Below are 24,939 nucleotides of genomic sequence, written 5' to 3'. Positions count from 1 at the left end.
AATGGGAAAATAGGATTGCTTGGGATGTCTCTGGGTTATCTCTTATTTCCCTCTCTCTGTGCCCGTGGTTGGGGCTGCCCCTCGGTGCTCAGCTCTGTGATGGCTTTGGGCTGTGTCCAGCTCTGGGACCCAAATGTCAGAAGGACGTGGAATTGCTGGAGTGAGTCCAGAGAGGCCATGGAGATGCTCCCAGGGCTGGGAGAGCTGGGGGTGCTCAGCTGGAGAGGAGAAGGATCCAGGGAGAGCTCAGAGCCCCTTGCAGAGCCTGAAGGGGCTCCAGGAGAGCTGGAGAGGGAAAGGGGTGAGTGACAAGGGGACAAGGGATGGAGTGGAATGGATTTAAGCTGAAAGAGGGAAGATTTAGAGTCCATATTAGGGAGAAATTCTTCCCTGTGAGTGTGGAGAGGCCCTGGCACAGGATTCCCAGAGCAGCTGTGGCTGCCCCTGGATCCCTGAAGTGTCCAAGGCCAGGCTGGATGGAGCAACCTGGGACAGTGGAAGGTGTCCCTGCCCGTGGCACCATTTCCATGGTGAGGGGATGGCAAAAATACTGGGGACACCCAGAGCTGTGAGTCCCCTGCTTGACAGGACACAAGGGGCTCCTTCCCCTCTGCAGTGGGTCCATGCAGGATTCAGGGAGCAGCTGCAATTCCAACCTCCCACACTCATATTCAGGCAGGGGGAAGCCCAGGAGCCCAGGTGCCCAAGGCAGGCACCACCATTTCCCAGCCTGACAAGAAGGACAAGTGGTAAGGAGAAAAGGAATTTCTGAGTGCTTCTCTTTTCCATTCCAGTGTGCTTTGTTCTTCCTTTTCTGCTTCCTCAGGCTCCTGCTGGCTCTGTATTGACCGTGGCTTCCCCTGGTCTCTGCTGAACATTCCTCATTAGCTCCCTGTTGCTGTCTCTGCTCAGAGCTGATCATTTTTTTTCCTCCTGTTTTCCCTCCTCGAGCTGCCCTTTTGCCAAAATAAAACCATCATTCCTTTTTTGCCTCTTGTTTCCTGTGGCCATTTTTCACCCTGGCAGGTCTAGGATTGCCTTTTCTGCTGGAGTGATCCTGCAGATCATGGAAATGGGCAGAAAGAGGAACACAGCCAGTGCCTTTGGAAGCAACCCTTGGTCATAAACATTGAGCTGTTTTCCTCCTGGCACTGCAGCTCGAGTGCTGCTCAGGCTCTGGCTGTGTTTTATTTACAACTGTCACACTTGTCACTGCCCCCAGAGCTGCACAGCTCTGGACCTGCAATAATTACTTGACCCAGCTTCAGCATCCATTTGTTTGACGTGGCTGTGATCAGTGGAAGGGTGGAGAAATTGTTCTCAGCTGGCTCTTGCCAGGTGCCTCACCTTCACACAGAATCATTGATGATGGAACCATTGAGATTGGAAAAAATCCTTGGGATCATCAAGCCCAGCCTTGATTCCCACCTTGTCCCCAGCCCAGAGCACTGAGTGCCACGTCCAGTCATTCCTTGGACACCTCCAGGGATGGGGATTCCCAACCACCCCTTCCATTATGAAATTTTTCCTGGATTTTCCTGCCATACAAGCAGCTCCATCTCCTGCTGTTGGTGCATCTCCTGTTGTAACCAGCCTCTGCTCTGGAGAGTGTGGAAATCCACTGCTGGGCTGAGATAAATGGAAGTAATTTAGACTCTATAAGTGCTGTTGGATCCTCTTGGTGAATTGTAATAAATATCTGAGCTGGGCTAGAGCTCATAAATAAAAGAGAAAAATGAACCAAGACAACAACTCTGCAGTCTCTTTATTCATCCCATGCCCAGAACACCTTGAGGAGATAAATCAGAGTGGAAGGGCTCAGAACTCCTCAGAGGAGAGGGTTGGGAGCACCAGAACCTTTCCAGAGGTGTTCCCATGCTGCTGGAGGTGTCTGATGCAAGCAGATCTTCCACTGCCACCTGGGAAACCTCCCTCAGGCTCTGGGAATGAGTTTCTTCTTGTGCCTGGAGGTGCCACCTTGTCCCTACACAGGATCTCTGCTGCTCCTGTGGAACCCGTGGAGCTGGAACACTTCTCTGGGAGCACCTCAGCAGATGCAGCCAGAGCTTGGAGTTGTTTTTCTGACTCCAAGACATTGGCAGCTCATCATTCACTCTGTCACCAACCAACACACCCCGCTGTTCCCCCTCCTCCGTCATTTTGAAGGGATGAGCCCCTGGCTGGCAGGAGAAATCCTTGTTTGTGAGCCCCTGTGTGCACTGTCCTGTGCTCATCCTGTGTCCCCAGGTCATGCAGAGCTTTCAGCACATCCTGATGTCCCTGTCCTGGGGACACTCCTGGCAGCAGGACAGGTGCTGAGCTCACTCTGCTCTCTGGTGCCCAGACCATGGTCAGGAATGCTGGCACCGTGCCTGGAAAGGCTCCAGGGCTGTTCCAGCAGGAGCTGCATCCCACAACAGCTTCCAGAGCTCCTTACTGGTGACATCATTTGCTCCAAGCACCATTTCAGCAGCTCAGAAAGTTGAAAACCCTTCCCATTTCCTTCTGAGGTCTCCTCCTTGCAAGGAGAAGTGCCAGGTTTCTGTGGCTGATCCACTTCATTGAGTGCAGGTGGCATCTTGGCCCATTTTATCTCAGTGGCACGAACATGAAGGATCCAGGAAATGCTTCATGCCTGCAGCCAGACCTTCCAGTTTTTGGGCATTTTGAACATTCTGATGCCCAGTTGTCCAGAACCAGTTTCTCTTTACCCAGGACAGGTTCCTTCCCATCACTCTGAGTGCTGCAGGCAGGGAGCTGCAGCTTCCTGGGAGAGCAGTGAGCTTTCCTGGGGCTAGATGGATTATGGAAGTTGAAGGAAACCTTCCCAATGGCACAACAGTCAGAATGTTTCCTGTTGTGTAGGAGGCAGACAAAGAGGCTGAGCACAAGAAGGATGTGGAGCTGCTGGAGACATTCCAGAGGAGGAGATGCTCCAAGGGCTGGAGCCAGGCTGGGAGAGCTGGGAATGTGCCCCTGGAGAGGAGAAGGATCCATGGAGAGCTCAGAGCCCCTTGCAGAGCCTAAAGGGGCTCCAGGAGAGCTGGAGAGGGACTGGGGATAAAGGATGGAGGGACAGGACAAGGAGGAATGGATGTAAACTAACAGAGTTAAGTGGGATATTGGGAAGGAATTCTTGGCTAGGAGGGTGGGAAGGCCCTGGAATGGAATTCCCAGATTTGCTGTGGCTGCCCCTGGATCCCTGGAAATGCCCAAGGCCAGCTTGGACAGGGCTTGGAGCACCTGGGACAGTGGAAGGTGTCCCTGCCATGGCAGGGATGGAGCTGGATGAGCTTTAAGATCCTTTCCAACCCAAATCATTCCAGGATTCAGGGATCTCTGCCTCCCTCCCTCTCTTCCCAAACACTCAGGGCTGGTTTGGCTGCTGAGCCACACCAGCAAAGCTGCTCATCACCCCCCACATGGAGTGGGTGTGAAACAGCCCCTGTTCCCCACTGCTCCAACCCTTCCCAAGGACCAGGGAGGGGTCCAGGGCTGCTCCTGGCTCTGGCACAGGGAGCTGGATTTGAAAAACACTAATGGCAGCATTAACTGTTAATTGATTGAAATATTTAATGATTTTTTTTTTTTTCTCTACCAGATTTTAATTACAATTGCTGAGAACACATTTTGCAAATTAAATCCAGGGTAAGGATAAAGCCCCAGGTGTCAGAGGAGGTTGCTCTTCCCTGAGGAATTCCAGCTGTGACCATGGGCATTGACAGGGGATAATGCTTCCCAAAAACATCTCCTGGAAATCACTTCTGGAAATAAGGTGGCAAAATTGCTCCATCCAGTAGGAGCCAGGCTGGCAAGGTGGCAGGATCTGGGGATGTCTGACTGCAAGAGGAGAAGTTAAAGCTCAAATGATGCCTCAGAGTGAGATGTACTGAAAAAAACCCTGTAAATCTCAATGTGCTGCTTACTTTCAAGGGTGATATCATTTATTTTTAAGTTATGATTTTTTTCTTTCTAGCCAGAGCTGGTGGAAAATTTCTGATTTTTATCAGAACAGAGCAGAAACCATTGCTAATAGATGGGAAGAGCAGAGCTTCAAGTTGAAATTGTGATGCTCCTTTGACCAGCCTGCCCACTTACTCATCCCCTCTGGGATTAATGCCCCACTTCTCCAGCTTGTGACTCATTTTGGAGAACAGCAACATTAAACTCATCCCACCAGTAAAATCTGTCCTTCCTCCCACAGCCAGTTTGTCTCCACCCTCCTTTCCCTGCTGCCCAAAGACTCAGCTGGAACATTTGGTGGTTCAGATGTGCTGAAGGTGGGACATTCCCTGTGTCTTCAGCATTGAAAAAGAAATTTTGTCCAAAATTTATTGGCTTCACAAACAACTCAAGGTTTGTTTGGCCTGCCCTGGAAGTGCCCAAGGTCAGGTTGTATGGGGTTTGGAGTATCCTGGGACAGTGGGAGGTGTCCTTGCCCATGGCAGGGGTTGGAATGAGATGAGCTTGAAGGTCCTTCCAACCCAAACCATTCTGAGATTCTCTGATATTCCCATTTTCAGAGAACTTCTGCTTCCTTTGAGCAGAAAATTGTCATTCAAAATGATCTCCTAGCTTATGCAGTACAGACATCTCTTAAAAAAATTAAATTATAAACTTTTAAATTCTCAACTCTAAATTATATCTAAATATAATGCTAAAACTGGATCTGCTGATGAGTGCCTGCAGCCACCCAGGTGTTAGAGAAGCCTTCAGGAGCAGCTTTCCCACTAATTGATGGAGTGGGATATTTTCTTTCCACCCCTCACAGCTCCTGGCTGAGAACTTTGGGAGAAAACAGCCGAAAACTTTTTTGGATGTATCAAGTGGGAGGCTCAAACCTAATGTATGGCTGAGGCTGGTGCACATTTCTTGCTGCCATGGCAACCAAACTAACTAAAAATAAGAAGCATTCCCATAAATGTCAAAACACTCCATGCTGCCGTGACGTCTGGGGGATCTGACCTGGAATCTGTAATCATTATGTAACAGGGTTTAACACTCCCTAATTACAGGAATTGGCTCCAGCTTGGATCTTTGCATAACTTTGGGAGTCAGTCTGTGCCCTGTGCTCTGGGGGGTTTCTGCTGGGAATGAGGTGCTTGGAGCAGCTGTTTCACACCTGCTGGGATCCGGTGCCAGTGTCCATCTGCTGGAAATCACCACAAATACAGCACTGGATCCCAAACCTGCACTTTGGGAAGCTGCCTGTGCAGGTGTGGGCGTGGAGAGGCAGCCTGGAGGGGGGACAGCCCAGGAGTCCCAAGGGCTCCATCACCTCTTCCCAAATCAGAGAGCTGGGAGCAGGCAGGGGCTTGGGGAGGGAGCCTGGGAAACCTGCCCAGTGTGGGTGGACATCTGGGATGAGATGATGGGATGGTTCCCATGGGATGAGCTTTTCTGCTGCTCCAAATGGCTTTCAGGTGATGCTCCAGGACCCTCCTCCTGCTGCAGAGCCTTCACCAGAGGCTGGGAATGTCCTGCTGAGGTCAGCAGAAGGTGCCACCATTCCTCATGGAATGTTAGGATGGTTTGAGTTGGAAAGGACCTTCAGGGCCACCCAGCCCCAGCCCCCTGCCCCTCCACTAGCCCAGGTTGCCCCAAGCCCATCCAGCCTGGCCTGGCTTTCCTGTGCTCGTGCCACTGTGATTTCCTTTCCAGGATCCCCAGCATGGGAAGAGGATTCTCACCAGGAAGAATGATGCCTTGGGGTTTAGCTTTTATATTTTTCAGAATCTCTGCTGCTTGGTGTGTAACTCTGAAACTTCGGCTGGACAAAACAATTCCTTTCTACCTAGAGAATCAAGGACAACTGGTACCCAAAAATCATAAAAAATAAAAGGGAAGGGAAGGGAAGGGAAGGGAAGGGAAGGGAAGGGAAGGGAAGGGAAGGGAAGGGAAGGGAAGGGAAGGGAAGGGAAGGGAAGGGAAGGGAAGGGAAGGGAAGGGAAGGGAAGGGAAGGGAAGGGAAGGGAAGGGAAGGGAAGGGAAGGGAAGGGAAGGGAAGGGAAGGGAAGGGAAGGGAAGGGAAGGGAAGGGGCTGAGACTTCACAGCCTGGGGCTGTGGTTGGACAATTGACCCCAAGATGAACCAAAACTTATAAAAGTGTAAAACTCCTGACCAGGATCCATCTTGGATTTGATTTGGGTGCAACCCTGGTGAATCCTTTCAATAAAAACTGATTTTATTCCTTTTGCTCTGCCTGGTCTCTGTTCCAGCTCAGCCTTTCCAGGCAACAAGAACACAAGGGTGAAGAGAGGGGATGTCCTGGGGTCACTCAGATCCAGGTCTGGTGGCCAGATTTGAGGTCCTAGCAGATAAAAACTGACCTGAGCTGCAGCCACAGTGATGCTGTGACAGGCTCAACCCTTCCCTGTGGATCTGCCATGGAGCCAACACCTCCCAAACTGAAGGAAGCACAGCAGGAGAGACCCCTCCCCAAACCCCTCAGCTGCCCCTTTGGGATGGGTGGGATTGCTGTCCCTCACCCTCCCAGAGGAATCTCTGCTTCCCAACACGTCTCCCCCCATTCCCAGCCTGGATTTTGGGGTGTGGGTGTTCCCACTGCTGCCTGCAGTGGCACACTCACAGGAATCTGGGGGTGGTGGTGGAAGCGCTCAGGAGATGTGAGGGAAGCAAACCAGGCTTGTTCCCATTCCTCACTGCCCACCTCTGGCTGGCAAAGCAGCATTTTAAATCTCAATAAAAGGGCAAAACACAGAGAAACTGGCACATGGAGATATTCCATGGTTTTGTGGTTTGATCTCAGGTCATCCTGGGGCAACATCCAGTGTGTGTGTCCATGGACAGCCAAGGCTGCTGATCTCACACACCACTGCAACCTCCTGCTGTGCCAAGGCCAAGGTTAATTAAAAAAAAAAAAAAGGAGCATGGGAATTATTATGCCAAAAGAGCAGAAATGAGAAAAAATCTAGAACTTACAATGATATATTTAAGATAAGCTGATTTAATTCAATCCCTGCACTCTGATTTCTCTCTGAAGAATTCAGAGAGACCCCTGGCTCACTGACTCCAACAGGAAATCATTTTTGGGGATGTTAATACCAACCACAGGCATACCCCTTGCAAATTTAGGGGGTCTGCCACTCAAGCATCCAGCCTGGGGTCAGGGATGGAAGAGGTTCACCTCATCTGGTTCAGACATGGTGAAAGTAGATGCTGGAGTAGGTGAAGAGGAGAGAAAGTGGGAAGGAAAAATCCTCTGGGCCATTTTATTTGATCTCCTCACTGCCCCTGGTCCTCACTGCACCCTCTGTGACTGCTCTTCCCTCCTGCAGGCTCCTTGCTGTGCTGCTGATCCAGCAGGTTTTAGGAGAGAAGAGCTGTGGGACTCCCTGCCTGGGGAAATGAGGGAAAAGCAAGGTCTGGACCATGGGAAGAGGAAAATGTGGACACCAGGACATCAGTGCTCCCTGGGATGTGCTGGACACTTTTCTGAAGACTCTTATTCTTCATCCCTGCTTTTGGCTTTGATTTTTGGGAAAGAAACTCCAAAGGCTCCTTCCAACAAAGCAAAAAGACTTCAATCACAAGCATTCCATCTGAAAAGGCTGCTAGAATTACAGGAAAATGAAAGGTCTGTGGAATTCTTTGCCCCTGGATCCCTGGCAGTGCCCAAGGCCAGGCTGGATGGGGCTGGAGCAGCCTGGGATAGTGGAAGGTGTCCCTGCCATGGCAGGGGTGGGATGGGATGAACTTTAAAGTCCTTTCCAACCCAAACCATTCTTTAATTCCATAATTTTGTGTCTTAGTGCAGAACTGCTGGGAGCAGAGAGGGGTGTGGGGAACAGGACTGGAAAAATCAACCTAAAAACAAAAATGGAGGGAGTAAAAATGAGTCAGTTCAGTTCTTTTAGACCTTGGAAAAGTCCAGGTAAGGAACAAATCCTCTCTGATGGGTTCTTTTAATCAGTGGATGCCCAGAGCCAGGGGTGAAGCACAAGCAACTGGAAAAGAACAAGGAAACACTGCAGCATTTCTGTCTGTAAAAAATGGAATTTTTTTGAGTGTTTGGGCTGTGGCAATGCCTCCACCTGATCCAGACATCCCATAAGGCACTAAAGGGCATTTTCCTCCCTGAAGGAGAGTGACAAACTGGTGATGCTGCACCTGCCTTCCTCCTCCTCCTCCTCCTCCCACCACTGCTCTGCATCCATCCATCATCCATCCCTGTGCCAGCACACCTCCCTCTCCTCCCAGGAGCTTCCACAGGTCTGTGTTGGCTGAGATCATCTTGGCTTTTTATTTTCTTGGAGATTCCTTCTCCCATACCTAAGACTTTTTTTTTTTTCTTGTTTTTATATTTTTTTTTTTTTTTTAAATTTTTTGTTCCTGCTGCCATGGCAACCTGGATGGATTCTGGTCACGGCTTTGGCCTCCCTGGCTGCAGATGGCCACAGGGACATCAATCAACAAGTGACACAGCTCCCTGGGGTGTGGCAGAGCTGGGAATGTCCCTGCAGGCACAGAGAGGTGGATGTGCTCCCTTCTCCCACCTCCCTGTGGGTGCTCCAGGACTGGGTGCTGGAAAGCTCTGAGGGGTTATTTTGGGTTGTGGCCACCTGGAATGGCAGGAATTGGGTCTTGTGTGCAATGATTCATAGAATCGTAAAATCAAGGAGTGGTTTGGGCTGGAAGGGACCTTAAAGCTCATCCAGTTCCACTCCTGCCATGGCAGGGACACCTCCCACTGTCCCAGGCTGCTCCAAGCCCCATCCAACCCAGACACTTCCAGGGATCCAGGGACAGCCACAGCTGGTGAGCTGCTGCTCACCACCCTCACAACAAGGAATTTCTAATTCCCACTATCCCATCCATCCCTGCCCTCTGGCAGTGAAGCCATTCCCTGTGTCCTGTCTCTCCATCCCTTTTCCAGTCTCTCTCCCACCCTGCTCAGCTGTTGGGTGCCACTTCTGGGCAGCTTTAGCCATGGATGGGGAGGTGTCACTGCCTGAATTTACCAATTCTCCCAAGAGTCCTCACCCATGCACTTGTCCACCCTCCTGCAGCTTTTAATTCTTCCTCAAGAGTGGCTGACCTGGCCTGGACTTTTCCAAGAAGACAGGTGGGAACCTGGCCTGGGAAATGCCAGCTCTGGCTGCCTGGAGTTTGGGGTGATGCCTCAAGTCACAGATAAAAGTCTCTTAGTGGCAGAGATGTTTTGTCCCCTCCTTGTTCTGCTTCTCAGCTCTTGTGACCCAATATAATATTCCCTGTTGATGTAAGTGATTTCAGTGGAAATGGACCTTCAGCTTGAAGTTTATTTGCATTTTAATAAACCTTCTTTGACAGAGAACACCCTTCTCTATTCATCCCCCACAAAAGAGGAGTGAATTGCAAATTATGCAGGAACTTAATGCGGCTGAAAGGAAACTGCAAGCTCCGACTTGGCTGCACTGAGAAATCTGGAGATCAAATGATCTCATCTGCAATGGGCATCAAAAGGAGCAGCAGCTGCTGGTGTGGGACTGAGCAAGGGGAGGGATTTTGGGAAGGATGCTCTGGAATGGGAGCAGTGACCATTGACGAGCACGGGAATGACCATGGGTGTGGAGCCCGGGCTGGGAGTGTCTCCAGCAGCGAACACAAAGGGAATGAGTGACCCTGCTCCACCTTTGGACCTGAGCTGAGCTGTTTGGTTGAAAACCCCGTGGAGATGCGGTCAGGGCTGGGGAAGGAATGGGGTGGATTCGGTGCCGACACTTCCAGCGGAGCATCCCGCTCTGCAGAGGGATGTGCGGGCAGCACAAGCGCCTTCCCAGCTCCTTTCCTCTCCCAACCCTCCCCGATGCCGCAGCTCCATCTGTGCCCGGGGGCGGGGGTTTGCTGGAGGAGGAGCAGGAGGTGGGCAGAGAAATGAGCGAGGCGAAGGCAGGCAGAGAATAGAGAATGGGATCGCAGCGCCTGAGATCTCCTCCATTGTCTTCTCTGTCACTGAGCTCGGGAAAATTTAGCAGTGCCCGGCTCTGCCTTGGAAACAGGAGCCAAAAGCTCCCTGTTAGATCTGCTCGGCAGATTCTGCTTCCTGAACCTCACACCAGCGTGGGCTGAGGGGCTCTGGGGATGAGATTCCACGGCTGGAACGAGAGGGGTTAAAAATCAGAGTCATGGAATGGTTGGGATTGGAAGGGATCTTAAAGCCCATCCTGTTCCACCCCTGCCCGTACAGGGACACCTTCCACTGTCCCAGGTGCTCCAAACCCAATGTCCAGCCTGGCCTTGGACAATTCCAGGGATCCAGGGGCAGCCTCAGCTTCTCTCGGAATTCCAGCCCAGCTCCTCCCCACCCTCTCAGAGAGGAATTCCCAATTCCCAATCTCCCATCCATCCCTGCCCTCTGGCAGTGTCCCATTCCCTGTGTCCTGTCCCTCCATCCCTTGTCCCCAGTCCCTCTCCAGCTCTCCTGGATCCCTTCAGGCTCTGGAAGGGGCTCTGAGCTCTCCCTGGATCCTTCTCCTCCCCAGCGTTCCCAGCCTGGCTCCAGAGCAGAGGAAACGCAGCTCTCAGAGCATTTCTGTGTACATCTCCAAGTGATAATAACAGAGGAGATCTGTGCTGGTTTGGGAACACCCTGCCTGGTCACACAGGGCTGGAGGCAGTGCCAGGCTGGCTGTGGCTCCTCACTGGCACAGGGTGCCCCTGGATCCCTGCAGTGCCCAAGGCCAGGCTGGACACTGGGGTTTGGAGCAGCCTGGGCTGGTGGGAGGCGTCCCTGGATGGGATTTAAGGTCCCTTCCAGCCCAAACCATTCCAGGATTTTGTTCCTCTGTGCTCTCCAGGAGAGGAGGTGGCTGTCAGGATGTCCCCATGCCATGATCTTGGTCTCCCTCCCTTGAGGGGAACCCACTTCTCTCCTCACCAATCCCTCCTGGGGCATGGAACACCCCAAACACTGAAATGTGAGGAAGATTAGGAGAGAAAAATGAGTATTATTATGGCTGGGAGGAAAATACCAGGGAGAGAGGAGGGGAAGGGATGAATCATTTTTGACAGATGTCCCCACACTGCAAATGCTGCCTGGCTGTGGAAAAAAAAAAATCCTACAAGCTAAGGAGAGCCTCACTGTTTATCTAAACAGAGCAAAAATGGAAAAGCTTGCATAGAATCCTGAAATGGTTTGGAAGGGACCTTAAAACCCACAGAGTTCTACCACTGTCTACTGTTCTACCACCTTCCACTGTCCCAGGCTGCTCCAAGCCCCAGTATCCAGTCTGGACTTGGACACTGCCAGGGATCCAGGGGCAGCCACAGCTGCTCTGGGCAATGTTTGTTATCCTTCATGCAGAGGATTTATGGTTTTGAAAAGATTTCATAAGTTACCCTCCTTTAATCTGTATTTTGAAAATATCTTCCAAGGTTTGGCCAGGCTCTGTGGGACACTGAGCTCTGCCTGAGCTGCTTCAATCACCTTTACACTGGCTCTCAAACAGGCCTTAACTCGATTTTTGAAGATGTTTCTTTAGCCCTGAGTAGCCCTGGTGAGGAACTTCTCTGCTGTGCTCATTACAGCTGTGCTTCTGCCTTTGTGCAGCAAAAAAGCTGTTTGGGGACTGAACACAATTCCTTAATTCCCAATTAATTGTTGTCATTATCTATGCCTTACATAAAAAACCAGCTGGAGCATGACACAACCTTACAAGGTGCCCTGACTCACAGGAAATAATAAATGGTAAAGAAAAACCTTTATCCAAGTAAGGAATAAACAAGACATTTGCCTTTTCAAAAGAAGATGACTCTGGAGGTAGGAAAGCTCTTCCACACAACAATTCCCAGGCATCACTGACTCATTGTATTTATAGGAGAAATTACTTTTCATGGCAAAATTTCAAGCAGCCCCAACAAACTTTAATCTCCAGGCAGAGGAATAAGTCAGAGGGCCCCACTGATGGTGGTTTTAATTCTCAAAAACCACTTTTTGCACTTCCACAGGCTGCCAACCTGAGCCTGCCTCCGAGGCAGCTCAGCTGATCTCATCCCAAAAATGCTTTTAAAGTATGAGGTGATGGGAAAGGGAAGGGGCCCAGCAGGAGGTGCCACCTCCAGGATGCTCTGGAAGGGCAGGAGGGAAAGCCTGAGTCAGGCTGAAGTCACAGGTGGCTCTGTCATCATCCCCAAGGATATTATAAGTGAAGGATGATTCCCGCATCTCCGCGGGACAAACAGCTCAAATCCCCAGTGCACAAACACCAGGAATGCCACCACTCCCGGCTCTCCCCGAGCTCTCCAAATCCCCTGCAGGCGTGGGGAGCGGGACAGGGACCGGAGCAGCCGGGGGACATCGGCGAGCGGGATGTTGCGTAAGGAGCCGCATTCCCGAGGATGCGCTGCCGAACAGATAAAAATACCCGGGGAGGACGTGCTGCTCTGACTAAAGCGCTGCTAAAACGGGAGAGTGCGCAAATCCCGTTTTAGCTGCTCCTGCTGCCTCTCCTCCCGCACGGCACAGCCCCGGGGGGTGTCTCACACCCCTGTCATCCTGCATGTGTCCCTCGAGGGGCACCTGTGGCCAGCTGGCTGCTTTTCCTGCTGGGATGCTGCTCTGCACTCACCGGGGTGGTGGAAGGAGTGAGGGTGAGATGTGGCTTGGCTCAAGTTCAGGATTTGGTTGTAAAAGGTTTTTTAGGAGCTCCTGGGCTTGGGGAAAACCGGATGGGTCATTTCTGCACCTGGTTCTGGTGAAAACTTCCCTTGTGAGATGTTCTAATAAAATCCCTTTCTTTTGGATATTTTTCTGTTTGAAATCCTGTCCTCCAGGTCTGCTGCTGTCTGATCTGGCCATGAGACAAATTCTGCCATCCCTGCCTGTAGAGTCATGGAATGATTTGGGTTAGAAGAGACCTTAAAACTCATCCAGTTCTACCCCCTGCCATGGGCAGGGACACCTCCCACTGTCCCAGGCTGCTCCCAGCCCCAATGTCCAGCCTGGCCTGGGACACTGCCAGGGATCCAGGGGCAGCCACAGCTGCTCTGGGAATTCCATCCCAGCTCCTCCCCACCCTCACATCCAGGAATTCCCAATTCCCACTATCCCATCCATCCCTGCCCTCTGGCAGTGTCCCATTCCCTGTGTCCTGTCCCTCCATCCCTTGTCCCCAGTCCCTCTCCAGCTCTCCTGGAGCCCCTTTAGGCCCTGGCAGGGGCTCTGAGCTCTCCCTGGATCCTTCTCCTCTCCAGCCTCCCAGCCTGGCTCCAGAGCAGAGCTCTGGCCCTCTGATGATTTTTGTGGTCTCTCCTGGAGCCCATCAGATGGGATGAAGAGCCCAAACTCCCAAGCAGACCTTCCCAGCACCCACACATGCTCTGTCACTCCTCATTAACCAGCATTCCCTGCCAGCTTCCAGGACCATGTGAACATAGTGTCCCCCTGGGAGGACACTGGAACTGAGCCCATTTCCCTCCTAATGACAGCTCCTCACAGAACAGAGCAGGGAATGATCAGGAGGGACCTGGGGTCCCTTTAATTGGTGTGGGCTCCACTTACAGAGTTGGGGGTTTCTGGGATCTGTCCCAGGATCTGCAGGATGTGGGAGCTCCCCATGATCCTTGGTTTTGGGAGGAGACTGGGGGAGAGGCAGCTGCCTGGGAAAGGGGAGTTCTGCTCCACCCTGAGCACAGGGATGTGCCCCTGATGCCTCTCCCTCACTTGGGACCAGCACAAACCCAGCCCAGACCAGGGCTGAACACCTGGAGCTGCTTTTCTCTCTTTTTGAGCAGAAAACTCCTCAGAGCACTCAGCCACCACCCTATGTGGCTCCCCATGGCCACAAACCCTCCTGCACAGAGGGTTTGGAGCAAAGCTCTTCCCAAGGCTGCAGAAGGCCCTGAGGAGCCCCAGAGCTGCTGGAAACGTTGCTGGCAGAGCCCCAGTGACACATCATGGCTGGGATGGTTCAGCTCCAAACCAGGGAATTCCAGACAGCTGATTGTGGGCAACATGAGCCAGTGCTGGAGAAGAACCTGCCAGGAGGATGGGAAAGATCTGGGCAGTGACCATGAACCCTTTTCTTCTTCATGAGTCTCCTTGAAGAGAATAAGCTGAGAGGTGACAGCACAGCTCCTGCCAGGTCACAGAACCACAGAATATCCTGAGGGACCCACAAAGATCATGCAGTGCAGCTCCTGTCCCTCAACAATCCCACCCTGGGCATCCCTGGTGTCCAAACTCTCCTGGAGCTCTGGCAGCCTCGGGAATGTCACCATTCCCTGGGGAGCCTGGGCACTGCCCAGCACCTCTGGGGGAGGAACCTTTCCTGAAATCCAACCCAAACCTCCCCTGGCACAGCCATTCCCTCAGGAGTCAGGGAAGGGTCTGTGCTCTGGCCTGGGGATGACCCACCCTGCCAGGCAGCTCAGCTATGCAGGAAAATAAATTATTGATCCTCTTGTACCCCTCAGGAAATATCTGTCCCCTCCTCCTTCTGCTGACAACAACAAATCCTGCACATATTGTTAATGGCTTATTAAAATTCACTGGGAGCTGCCACTGCAGGCAGCTAAAATAGAGGCTGCTCAGGATGTTAAGCCAAATAATTTAAGTTATTCATGTCTGTGATCATGTAAACAAACTGTCAGACATCCAGATGCAAGGAGAAATATCCATGGACAGTAACAGAGACAGGGCTCGGCACACATTCATTTACTAATCTGATTGTGTGAATAAATTAAGTGGAAGTGTTACAAATGTATTCCCTGGGCCTATGTTCTGCTGGATTAAGATGTGATAATTTGGTATCTTGGGTCACTGAGCAAACAGAGACGTGACTTGGTGATCAATTGAACCCAAGCTGAGTGGACACAGTCTGTTCTTTCCAAATCCATGGGTCAAAGTGTGGGGAGCCAGGAGAAGTGTTAGGGAAATGGGGTATGGAAATGGAGCATGGATAAACAGGGGGTTGTGTAGGTTTGTCCCTCAGATGCTCCAAGGGCTGGAGCCCCTCTGCTGCAGGCTGGGAGAGCTGGGGATGCTCACCTGGAGAGGAGAAGGATCCAGGGAGAGCTCAGAGCCCCTGCCAGGGCCTAAAGGGATCCAGGAGAGCTGGAGAGGGACTGGGGACAAGGGATGGAGGGACAGACACAGGGAATGGCTTCACTGCCAGAGGGCAGGGATGGATATTGGTGAATGGGAATTCCTGGCTGGGCTGGAATTCCCAGATTTGCTGTGGCTGCCCCTGGATCCCTGGCAGTGTCCAAGGCCAGGCTGGACATTGGGGTTGGAGCACCTGGGACAGTGGGAGGTGTCCCTGCCATGGCAGGGGCTGCAATGGGATGGGCTTTAAGATCCTTTCCAAGCCAAACCTGTGATCCTTTGGATTGTTTTCCATGGAAAACACACATCCCAGATTTCAGGGCAGCAGTTTTGATGTGGCTGAACTTGGCTGGTGGTTCCACACAGACTGTCCCTCTGAGATCCAGGTGTGGCTGCAGGGCTCCACGAGCTGCAATGTTTATCCCATCCCTGGGCCAGCTGCTCCAGTGATTCATTGCCTTCCCTTAAAAATGTGAATCTCATTTCCAGCCAGAATTTTTCTCTGACTCGAGCTCCTTGCCCTCAGGTATCATGATGCATGTTTTCATTAGATCAAAAAGGTCTCCAGCCCTTACCTCTCCCCCCTGGGAACAGCACAGTGGGGCTGCATTGTCTCTGCATTGTTGGTAATGTGGATATTAAACTTTCTCTCTTCCCCTGAATTTTCAGGCAGATCTCAACTAAGCTATATTTGGATAAGATCAGAGGAATGGCCACGCTGGTGCACGTGGTGCATGTCTCCAGGTGTGTGCTTAACATCACAGAATTCCAGAGTGCTTTGGGGTGAGAGACACCTTAAAGTCTCATCCCACCCCCTGCCATGGCAGGGACACCTCCCACTGTCCCAGGTGCTCCAACCCCAATGTCCAGCCTGGCCTTGGACATTTCCAGGGATCCAGGGGCAGCCACAGCTTCTCTGGGCACCCTGTGCCCACCCTCACAGGGAAGAATTCCCAGTATCCAATATCCCATCCATCCCTGGTCTCTGGCAGTGAAGCCATTCCCTGTGTCCTGTCCCTCCATCCCTTGTCAAAAGTCTCTCTCCATCCTCCTTGTAGGCTCCCTTCAGGTGCCTGAAGACCAGGGTTAGGTCACTCTTAGGCCATCTCTTTTCAGGCTGAACAATCCCAATCCTCCCAGCCTTTCCTCACAGCAGAGGTGCTCCTTTCCTCTGATCAGGATGGTGCTGTCACAGCAGGACAATATTTTTGATTTATTCTCTGTGTTCTCCCATCACCTGTGTGTTTCCTCATCTGTATGTGGTTTATCTGTTGGGACAGTCTCCAGAATTCTCCCTTCCATGCCCTCTTTCCTCAACTTTTGGCTTTCCCAGAGGTCTTTGGAGGGGATTTCCCCACTTTGTTCCACATTGCCAGGACAGCCACAGGCTCCTGCAGCACCAGAGGAAGGACACAGCATCTCCAAGTTGCTCCTGCTCGTTGCCAAAACTGGGGTTAGACAGCCCCACATCCCATCTAAAGCACTAAAATCTCCCAGGCCACACTTTTCCAGGGCTGGCCCTGCTTCCCACTGGTGCTGCTTCCACAGGAGTGAGCCTGGCTCTGCCCCAGCTCCAGAGGGACAGGGTTCTTCACAGCAGTTTGGTTGGACATGCAATAAATTGTCTGTGTGCTCTGGATTTGGGAAGCTCCTGCCAGCTGCCAGCCAGCCCTGTGCAGGTTTTTGCTCTTCCTGCTGGCCTCTGGCCATGGGGACACAAGGGAAGAGGGAGAGTGACCCCAGAGCTGGGATGGGAACCAGCACTGAGCTCCCTGCTGCCTCCCTGGGAACTGGGATCAGCTCTGGGCTGGAAAAATGGTCTGAGACCATCGAGTCCAGCTGTTATCCAGCACTGCCAAGGCCACCACTAAACCATGTCCCACATCCACACAGCTTTAAAATCCCTCCAGGGGTGGGGACTCCACCACCACCCTGGGCTGGACAACCCTTCCCATGAAGAAATTCCCCTAATATCCAACACAAAACTTCCCCTAGTGCAACTCGAGGCCATTTCCTCTTGTGCTACTTATTTCTCTCACCAATCCCAAATCCAACAAGGCACCTTCATTTCCCATGGCATTTTGTCTTTGTGTGGCTTACTGGCACTGCTGGAAGGATTTCAGTCACAACCAACCAGAAAGATTGCAGCTGTATTTTCCTTTTCACTTGGGCTTTGGATTTTGTTCTGTGAGTTTTTTTTTAAGCCTGACATTTCCCTATGTGAGTAAAGAACCTGAAAAACAAAAGGGGGAGGAGGTGGCACAGGCAGAGATGTGCTGTTGATCAAACCACGATGACAAATCCCTGCTGAAGCCCCAGCTGGAATTGTTGTTGTCTTGGTTGTTCCAAGAGTGTCCTAAAATTGCCTTCACCTCTTTTCCACCAGTCAGGAGCAGATTTTTGGCACCAGCTCAGCCAAGCTCTCCAAAATCAAGAAGCTCAGAGCTCACCTCTGCTGCTGACACTTACTTTTGGAACCCATCCTTCCCCTGCTCCTCCTCCCACCATTCTGTGGGCTGGAGATCTCTGCATTCCCAGCCCTGGACACAGCCAGCCCTTCCCTGAGCAGCTCTGCAGTCACAGCCTGGGAAGTCACTCAGCCAGGACAGGGAGGGCACACTGTGCCTGGGAATGCTGGAAGTGCCCTGTCCCCTTTAGAGCCTCTCCTCCACCCCGTTTTGGGAGCAGAAGCAGAACCTTTGGAGCCTCCTGAACCTCACACACACTGATGTTCCTCTCCTGACTTGACTTTCCACGAGCCACAGCTGCCACTCACTGCCACTTGTCTCATCTGCAAAAGCACAAGGACAATCAGCATAATGACTTCGTTTGCAGTGGGAATCCAATTACTGCTGGAAGCGTTTCATTAGGAGGGATTTTCTCTGCAGGGAGCCTGTGTGGAACAACGGGATCAGGGCAGCAGCCCCTGTGCCTGGGAATGGGGGTGACAAGGTGACAATGGGATCAGGGCAGCAGTCCCTGTGCCTGGGAATGGGGGTGACAAGGTGACAATGGGATCAGGGCAGCAGCCCCTGTGCCTGGGAATGGGGGTGACAAGGTGACAATGGGATCAGGGCAGCAGTCCCTGTGCCTGGGAATGGGGGTGACAAGGTGACAATGGGATCAGGGCAGCAGCCCCTGTGCCTGGGAATGGGGGTGACAAGGTGACAATGGGATCAGAGCCCAGCCCCTGTGCCTGGGAATGTGGGGGTGACAAGGTGACAAAGCAGGATGCCACACCTTGGGCTGTGCTCTCAGCTCTCCTGTGACCTGTGCTGCTCCCACAGCTGTGTCCCAGCTGTCTCCTCTCCCCTTCTCATTCTGGAAATCTCCAGCTTTAATCCATCTAACCCTGAACTCTGGCAGTGGGAAGCCATTCCCCTTGTCCTGGCACTCCAGACAGTCCCATGTCCCTCTCCAGCTCCATTTAGGCACTGGAAGGACTCTGAGGTTACAGAATTATAGAATCATGGAATGCTTTGGTTTGGAAGGGACCTTTAAGATCATCTCATTTCACCCCCTGCCATGGGCAGGGACACCTCCCACTATCCCAGGCTGCCCAAAGTCCAGTCTGACCTTGGGCAGTTCCAGCAATGGGGCAGCCTCAGCTTCTCTGGGCACCCTGTGCCAGGGCCTCTCCAACCCACAGGGAAGAATTCCTTTCCCATATCCAACCTAAATCCACCCTTTTCCACCTTAAAACCATCCCCCTGCCATCTGATACCTGTTTAAGGCCGGGCTGGTGGGGTTTGGAGCAACCTGGGACAGTGGAAGGTGTCCCTGCCCATGGCAGATGGTTTCTAAGGTCCCTTCCAACTCAATCACTCCATGATTTTATGATTCTCTAATTCTATTATAACCATAGTGAAATCAACACTTTTAAAATGTTCAGGAGTTACTGATCTGCACGAAATTGCTGCTGCAGCCTCCCAAACCCTGGATGAATAAGAGTTGGGAGTGATGAGAGCTGACTTGTCTCACTGCAGCTGGCAGACAGGCAGGAGGAGAGGCTGCTGCAGAAGAGGCAGCATGAGACACTCTGTGCAGGAGGTGCTGCATTCCTGGGACTGCTCAGGCACTGGGAGGGAAGGGAGGGATGGATTTTGCTAAAGAGCAGAGTTCAGCTGCATGGCAGTGCCAGTTCCTCTCCCTGCCAGTGCTGCCTTGGGTTATGTACTCAGAAAATGAACCCCTTTCTCCTGGGGAGGATTTTATTGCCTGTTTGTTTGCTTGTCTGGAGGTTCAGTTTGATTCCAAAGCACATGGGGTTGTTGCTGATGTGAGGAAAAGCAGAAATAAATGGAAATGAGAGGCAAGCCTGAGTGCTAGGAAAAGCTGCTCCTTTATGGACCCATTCTATCAAAATTCCTCCTGGCTCCAGCTTCCAATTTAGATGTTTGATAGAAACCTCTGGGTCCCACTTTTCCTTGTTTGATGTTTGACCTTCAGACTCTCTCCCACCATTTGCATCTTCTGTTCCTGTGGGGCAGGAGCCCTGAGCTCACCATGCTGGAATATTGAGCCCAGCTCTGGGCTCCTCAGCACAGGGAGGACAAGGATCTGTTGGAATGAGCCCAGGGGAGGTCATGGAGGGCTGGAACTCCTGTGCCAGGCAGGGAGAGCTGGGAGTGCTCACCTGGAGAGGAGAAGGATCCAGGGAGACCTTTCAGAGCCTAAAGGGGCTCCAGGAGAGCTGGAGAGGGACTGGGGACAAGGGATGGAGGGACAGACACAGGGAATGGCTTCACTGCCAGAGGGCAGGGATGGATGGGGTAGTGGGAATTGGGAATTCCTGGATGTGAGGGTGTTGAGGTTTTATGCTACAAGAGGATTGATTCAATCTAGATTTAAGGAAGAATTTATTTATTGTGAGGGTGCTGAGGCATTGGAGCAGAGCAGCTGTGGCTGCCCCTGGATCCCTGGAAGTGTCCCAGGACAGGTTGGATGGGGCTTGGAGCAGCCTGATACAGTGGAAGGTGTCCCTTGTCACAGCACAAGGTGACCTTTAAGATCCTTTCCAGCCCAAACCAGTCAGTGACTTTATGATTTCACACAACCAGATATCCCCCATGCTCTTCCTTTGAATGCCAAACCCCCCATCACTTTTCAAACTCTGCAGCAGATTTGGGGCTGCCACCTCCAGGTCAGCAGGTCCAGGCTGGAGCAGACTCCTGGCAGAGATTTCTCCACTAAGGCAGGATTCTGGGCTGGTTTGTCAATGACATTTCAAGGCAGAGGCAGGTAGGGATGGTGGGTGAAGGAACATTTTGCATAAGCCCACACAGCAGTCCCAGCGTGGGCAGCTCCTTCAGGGCTCTTCCCAGCAGGAATGTGGATAAATGTGCCAGAGAGAACCCCCTCTGAGGAACAGGGGACAGAGCTCTCATTACACAGTCACTGACTCAATTATGCCCTGAAAGCAGATTAAAGTGACTGTGTTTTTACAGCAAAGCAGTGAATAAATCCATATTTTGCTAGTGAAAATAGGTTTCCATTTGGATTTGCAAGAGGACATAAAGCTCAGCCAGCTCCTCTCTGCAGGTAACCCCTCAGGCCCTCAGTGACAGCAGCAGGGGAAGGGACAGTGTGACAAAACCAGCCCCCTGTGAGTGAGCCAGCACGTCCATCCTTATCACAGCTGGTGCCTTGCAGCTCCCTGGGGGCTGGGACTGCAATCCCCACAGAGTCAAAGGAAATATTAGGTATAAAAATAGCAGGAGAAGTTTTTAGCAAACCTTTACAAGCTGTCTGGTAGAACAAGTGTGGCAAATTCACACCCACTGGAAAAAGGCAAAATCACGTGGCCAGGAAAAAACAAATGTAAATAATAAAGGCCACAGTCAGATCTAAATTCTTCCAGTCTCAGGGAGTTTGGATGTTTTTTTGGGGTCCAAGCAAGTTCCTAATCCCAGCCAGGAGAGTGAATATCCATCAGGGGAGAATTTTCCATCCTCCTGTGAGCCTGGCTCAGAGCCCATTGGTGTCAATGAGGGGATATCTGGCTGGACTTGTTGGTTCCTCCTGGAAGAACAGTTTTGTTCTCTTGCCATGCTACCACTGGGCTTCTCTTTTTGCTGGAAAACAGAAGAGACAGAAGGAGAAATGTTCCCTGGTGCTCAAAGCTGATGACTTTGGAAGCTCTGTGTGCCTTGCTGCCTCACCAGGGTCAGGAGTGTCATTCTCTGCCTCCTCAGATGCTCTGGAGCTGTTTCTGTGCTGCTCTGTTTGATTCTTTGAAGTTGAGCTCTCCATTTAAAGAAAAAAAGAAAAAAAGAAAAAAAAAAAAAAGAAAAAAAACAACAAACCACCAATTTGATTTAAAATCCCTTTTTAAAATGAGGCTTTCTGCCAGCAGCCAGCCAGCCTGGCTCTCTCTGAGGGCACAAATGCTTCCAGGGTTTTTTTGTGGCACTGCCTGGCACTGTGGGTTTGATCCCAGCAGTGAGGACATGGCTAGAAAGAGGTTGGCATCAATTCCCTGACAGAACTAAATTGAATAGGCATGTAAAGAAAAGGAGGAGTGAGGTGATTCCCCAGGAAGAGCATTTGGGGATATGTGGAAAACCAGCCTATCCCTCTCTTCCCCTGTGACCTCAATATCCAGGAAGATAATCTAATTTAATCTGATCTAGTAATCCAACAGGAGGTCATGACCTGCCTCTCATCAGCATTATCTGAGACTGAATAAAGGGCCTCCTACAGATTAAGTCATCTGAAAGAATTTTTTTTTGTCTTCAAAAGCAGCATCACTTCCTTCCCAGCTTCCCAGAAAAATCCCTCCAGCCTCAGGGACTGCAGTGAACACACAGGTTTGATCTTTTCTGCCTGCACAAGGCTGGGACTGGTCTGCAGGTACCCAGGGATGCTTCCACATGGACCACTGGCCACAACAAGCACTTTCTGGTTCTTTTTCCAGCTTCTCAGGTTGGCTCAGGTTGTTCCTTCTCCATGGTGACAGGGAAATTCCATGCATGCAGACATCCCCCCTGCCTTGTGGATTTTTAAGGATAGAAGCTGGAATGTTTTTATGGGCTGTGGAGTTCAATATGGCCTATTTTTGGTCTTGTCTGAGCAAGGCCTGTGCCTGTATGGGCTGCTGGAGCTCCTAAATAAGCACAAAAATACCTTCCCAGACCTTGCTCCTGCAAAAGTGACATTTTACAAGGAAGCAGTTTTAATTCCATTTCCTCCTCCATGTCTTTGGCCACCCTCAGGCAGATTCCTGTGCTGGCCTCAGGGCAGCAGGCTTCTTGTCACTAAAACAGCAAAATGGGTTTCAGTCAGCACAACATCTGCTGGCTCCCAGAACCAAGAGCAGCTCTCAGGTTGGAAAACCAGCAGGTCAGAAGGGATTTACACCTGGACAAAGCAGGATTTGGAGGGCAGGAGGTGTTCATTTTGATCTGGCTCTGCAGGTGGGTGTGTGAGAGGATCCTCAATCCATGTTTTTCACTCTGCACTCTCTGGTTTGTTCACATTTTGCAGTAAAATCTGCAGAGGAAATGCCAACACCTCAATTTCTGGCTGCACAACATTTCCCACTGCAAGCCTCTGCTTCCATTCTCTTCTCATCTCATCTCCCTGAGCTGAAATCTCACCCACTGACGTATTCCAGGCTGCCTCAGAACAAATACTCTGCAAGGTTTCTGCCAAAACCAGTTGGAGACTGGAGCTGGGGAAAGGAGGAGGTTTGCCTCATGCAATGCTAATTCTCCCCCAGGTTTCTCTGAGGTTGTTTCACTCTTCCTGGATTTTGATTAGAAACTGGAAATTTGGTGTTTGTCTCTTGCCTTTTCCAAGGTGATGAACTGTGGCTGCAGGTGGGATGGTGGAAAAAGAGGGATTAAGGCCCTGTGATCTGAACAGCAGCTAGAAAATGAAGTAGTTTTGTGCTGAACTCAGCTTTTGCCTCTGGTGGGACAGAAATATTGTTTGTGAAGAGCTGAAACAACAAAGTGATGGGTCAGCCCCTGGGAAAATGAGTAATTCTGTATCCAGCACAGGGAAGGAGGTCAGCAGCACACAGGGGAGAGGGCTGAGGAGGAGTTTGCTTTTTAAATACATCAATATTGAATTCCCTTGGGAGGGGAATTCCTCCTGTTCACAGAGTCAGGCAGAGGTCTGAAGGAAAATAAGGACATTGATTTGCTGATTATTTTAAGTGTGATACATGTGCTGTGAGGGGAGAGCCAGAGGATGGCAGGGAGAGAAGTCAGGAGATGGGATGGGGCTGAGAGCTGGAAAAAGAGGGATGGAAAGAGAGGAGAGCAGAGGGACAGCCACTGGCACTGGGTCAGTTCCCAGCTGCTCCTCCCTGAAGTGCCAAACATGGAATTAGAAGAAAAGAAGATTTGAGGAGTCCAAGGTGTTGGGAAAGAGAGCAGAGGGGTTCATGCAGCAGAAGCATGAGAGCTGCTCAGCTCAGCCAGCAGCCCTGGTCACAGGGACAGGATGGGAGCCTGGACACTTCTCCCCACATGTCTGTGCCAATCCCAAACCAAATCCTACCTGCATGCCCCCAGAGATGTCCCCAGCCCCAAAAGCAAAGCAGAAGAGGAAGATGAAGCTAAGCAGGGCTCAGCAAGGTGGCCTTGCAGGAGAAGGAGGGATGAACCCTCAGGGGAGCAGAACCTCTCTGAGACAGCATTTGATATGGAAAAAGAGATATAAACTACTTTGGAACAGAGCACAGAAGAGTTAAAGCTAATGAATGAGACAATATTAATTGTCTGAAACACAATCTGCTTGACTTCTGGTTTACAAAGATTTCTCCCTACTTTAGTTCCCATGGTAACTCCTGTGCAGAACCACACTTTTCCTAATCATCTCCACTGAGTTTAAAGCAATTTTGTAATCTGATCAAATGGGAAAGAGAATTTGGTTGGGCATTGAGGAAACTGCTGCACACAGTGATGGAGAGAGGCCACACTCACAATTACAACCCCAGAGAGACAATTAATTACTGAATAATTAGCAGTTACTGGGGTTTCTCAGCTCAGAGAGGACTGTGAGAATAATTCTGAGGTCTTCCAAGTGGTTTTTCAAAGTGGGAAGCAGCAAACTGATTGTGTAAAGGCAGAGCTGAGGTGGGAAACTCTCTGCTCCCAAAAACCTGAACAGGTGCTGTGCAGCAGAAGGAATGGGCCTGTTGGATGAGAATGTGCTTCCTAGGGTAGGAGGAGGGGATTCTGTTAATCCTTCCCAGACATGGACAGTGGGGAATGTTCACATGCACCAAGCTCAGTGTGGCTCCTGAGAAGTCACTGAAATCTCTGGGGGGTTTCAGCCCAGGATGAATTATTTCCTGTGAAATCCAGGATTTTTCTGTAGGGGAAAAAGCATTCATGTATGGGTAGAGCTCCTGGAATGAAATCCTGAGTCACAGAGAAATAATTACATCTTGACTTTTATTTTTTTAATGCTGATGCCCAGAAAACTGCTCTGAGTGGAATTCTAGATGGCAACAACATTCCCAAAAGGATGAAGCCAGGAAACAGCTCACTCTAACAGGACAACTCATGAAATGCACAGACATTTGGTATTTTTATAACCCCAACCTTGCTCAAATTCTGGTTGTGTGTTGGTGTGATCACAAAATCCCCTTCACCTTAGCAAAACCACCTAGAAAAAATGAGCCAGGAGCAGTTTTTCTTCCTGCAGCACCACAAAATGCAGCTCCAGGCCTGGCTGGGACTTTTTGGGACAGCCTGGTTTTCACCTTGGGCTCTAGGAGGATGATTTCATGTCTCCTGCCTCACATGATCACACTCAGGAAAGCTCTCTGCATCATCTCTTGGCATTTCAGGAATGCAGGAGCTGTAAATGAGGTCAGGGCTCTGATGCTGTACCTGATCCAGGGACTGCAGAGCTTGGAATCATCACCTGGCCAAAT

This window comes from Oenanthe melanoleuca, chromosome 5 (assembly GCF_029582105.1).
Source record: "Oenanthe melanoleuca isolate GR-GAL-2019-014 chromosome 5, OMel1.0, whole genome shotgun sequence".
Taxonomy (NCBI): Eukaryota; Metazoa; Chordata; class Aves; order Passeriformes; family Muscicapidae; genus Oenanthe; species Oenanthe melanoleuca.
The sequence above is the reverse complement of the archived record's forward strand: the minus strand, read 5'-3'. Positions refer to the sequence as shown.